This window comes from Helianthus annuus, chromosome 16 (assembly GCF_002127325.2).
Source record: "Helianthus annuus cultivar XRQ/B chromosome 16, HanXRQr2.0-SUNRISE, whole genome shotgun sequence".
Lineage (NCBI taxonomy): Eukaryota > Viridiplantae > Streptophyta > Magnoliopsida > Asterales > Asteraceae > Helianthus > Helianthus annuus.
Genome location: NC_035448.2, coordinates 189,479,047 through 189,482,367, shown reverse-complemented (window position 1 = coordinate 189,482,367; position 3,321 = coordinate 189,479,047). Strand labels below are relative to the sequence as shown.

The window sequence follows — 3,321 nt, the reverse complement described above, 5'->3', positions numbered from 1 at the left end:
GCCCGCGTTACGGGGTGTAATACCGAATTTTTATTAGTTTCATAATATGTACGCATGTATTTCGGTTACTTGTACATACTACTTATAGCACGATCTCAATAAAAAATACATTGAGTCAACAAATTAAACAAAACACTACCATAGTTTTGCTAAAAAAATGAAGGCAAACCTGTAACTTTGAGATTGGGGTAAAATAGTAATTTGTCAGGACCAATAAGCGAGTGCTAGACAGTTGCTTGACACAAATAAAAGTTACATTAAGTAAACCAAGTAAAATAAAATACTGCTATAGTTTTCAAAAAAAATGATGGCAAAATCACAATTTTTAGTTGGGAGCAAAATTGTAATATTTGAAATAGGGGGCAAAATCATAAGTTAGAACTGAGGGCAAAATCATATTTTTAAGCAGGGGCAAAAATCATAATATTATTTTGAAATGATGGCAAAATCGTAATTTTGAGCTTATAGGCAAAAACATAATTTTATTACAACTTGGAACAAAAAGGCAATTCTAAATTGGGACAAAATCATAATTAAAAAGTAAGGTAAAATCGTAATTTATTCCAATCAATGTAGATATATAAAATGAAATATTATCAACTAGAAAAAGTAAAAAAAATCAGTACATGTTCGCCCAAACCTACCAATAAATGTGGAGCACTATTACCCACTAGTGGGAAACCCGCGTGTTGCGGTGGAGTCGACAAGACGGAGCGAGAACATAAATTTTATATAATAAGTTGTATATATAGATAAAAAGCTTGCGCGCAGATTTGACCGACCCACTTATAAGCTTGCGCGCAGGTTTGACCGAAAAGCACTTTGACGAGTCTGCCCCCCAGTGCCAGAGATCAGCGCCAGATTCAAAAGTCGAACCAAAAGCAGACCGAGGCACCCCATCAGCTCCGAAACCTCCTCGCTCGAAGCCAGCTCCCGATTCCAGTCCCACTGCATGAAGGGACAACACGATGTCATGATATCTATAGTTCGATACTAAAAATATGAAGAATAATATCATAATCTAAGTATGTAAACCGACTTATGGCGTTTATGAAATGCCCGCGAGTTGCGGCGGGTGTCCCAACTCATATTAGATTCAATTGTAATGTTCAAATCACATCTAATGTGTACTATGATCAGCTGCTATATGCTAGAATAGACTGCTCCTTCGTCCAATGAGAAACCCGTTGAATAAAATCTCTAATTAGAAGCCTCTTCTAAAATCTCAAACCTCAACATGGTGAATATAGGTGCTACATAAGCCTAATATTTAACATAAACTCAACTTTGTACCATAATATTTTAGAAAATTGGAATGAGATTTCAAATAGTAATCGTGTGTAAAATATCAAGTTTCAAACAAGGATTTTAATTAGAAATTAATTTGTGTTTTATATTTAACCAAACCTTAATTTTTTTTGACAACAAATTGATGTTATTCACCACCAAAAGTTCATACACAGAAGTGACCCAACAAACCGCTGAACTCAAAGTTTGGCCAGCAAGCCCTATTACATCAGTTCACCCAAACAAGTAAATAACAAACTATTAAACCTACCCATTCCACCAGGCTCTCATCACCAAGGGGTTGAGATGCATCGACAGGCTTACGGCCAGTGATGAGCTCTAAGACCACTTCTGTCAACTTCCCGCTTGAAGCATACTCAGGAGCCATATATCTAAGCAAATCACAAAAAAATGTCTTTGTGTCAAATGTATAAAGAGATTAAATAGAACAAAAAGAGTTATGTTCATGTTATAGGAAAATCTAGGTTTTTAGGAGAGAGATTATGTTTAACCAACTGGAAACAGTTACTTACACAAAGGTGCCCATGACACGAGTTGTGACATGTGTATTTGAATCCATTGCTAACTTTCCAAGCCCAAAATCTGCCACCTGCCAATTACTCGTATTGTAGAACAAAAAGACAGGTCTAAGGATGCCAAACACAACTGTTAAATCATGTTGAAAAGTGTAAGATACCTGGGCATCAAAGTTGTCATCCAATAGAATGTTTGATGATTTAATGTCCCTGTGAATGATCCGTGGATGACCTAATGCACAATACGAACATCACAGTTACGGAATTAAAAAATAAATAAAAAAAATTCCCGAGATTCTGAAGTCAGAACTTACAATCTTCATGCAAGTAAGCCAAACCACGAGCTGCAACTCTAATTCGGGTCGCCTAGTCCATAACCGGCCTGCCTTCACCTACAAAGGGATAAAAATCATTATAAAATATTGCGAAACATTATCCCACATGAACTAAAAGTTCCAAAAGTCACAATGAAGATGGCAATGAAGCGTATTATTCGGGACATATTGATAAACAAGCAACCTTTGATGCTCAGAGATACAATAACCAACAAGAGAAACTAAATGCCGATGATGAACTCGACTAATAATCTCAACTTCAGCTCTGAACTCACGTTCACCTTGACTGCCAGCAATTTTCAGTTGTTTAACCGCAACTTCTCTCCCATCTGCTAACAACCCCTTGTAAACACACCCGAACCCACCTTCACCTAAAAGATTGCTTCCGGAAAACCCATCGGTAGCCTCGGCTAACTCTTCGTAGCTGAACCATGCTCGTGAGTTTCCCACACCACCATGGTCCAGTGAGTAAGTAAGTAAATGGAGTTACTTAACGATGGGCTTGCGGCTAGCGAATGAGTTGACGGTTGGGACCTCAGAAATTGGGAGTCTGTAGACTACATAAAGTTAGGGAATTTAATAACCAACTACCAGCAATAAAAAAGGCACAAAAAATATAATAATGATGAGATATTTAACAGATTACCTGACTTTTGAGAAGAAGCAGATGGTGAAGGCATAATGTAGTTAACATTAGGGCGTCGATTTCGTCTTTTTTGCCTGCGTTTGTACCACACAGCCATCACGAGGAGAGAGATTGTGACAAAAACGACAACAAGGCTGATTGCTACTACACTGGCTGTATTTGGTCCACCGGACAAACCGTTTTGTCTACCGCTGATCCACATCTTCCTAAATTCCCTGCATCGTATGTTTCTTCTGTGCAAACCTTCTAGGGTCGGGAGCCGGTTTTGTTCGGCCCACCACCCAAAAACGTGGAATTACCTTCTTTAGAGCCCACGTAAAAGGAGCAAAAAGGATAGCAAATCTTGACAGCAACTCTCGCACGAAAAGGACACCTTCCGAGTTCAAATCCCATTTTCATTTTGCCTTCTCAAAAGATCGATACGCGAAGAAAGTTCAGCACATTTCATTTTGGTGTTCGCAGCTCGTTTCTCCAAATCCTCCACCTAATTCATCCATCATTTTAATCCATGAATGTC

At 38.2% G+C, this 3,321-nt stretch overlaps 1 pseudogene; it reads right to left on the bottom strand.

Annotated features, from left to right (window-relative positions):
• Positions 1-1,200: 1,200 nt before the first annotated feature.
• LOC110917406 lies at positions 1,201-3,006 on the bottom strand (annotated as a pseudogene).
• Positions 3,007-3,321: the final 315 nt, after the last annotated feature.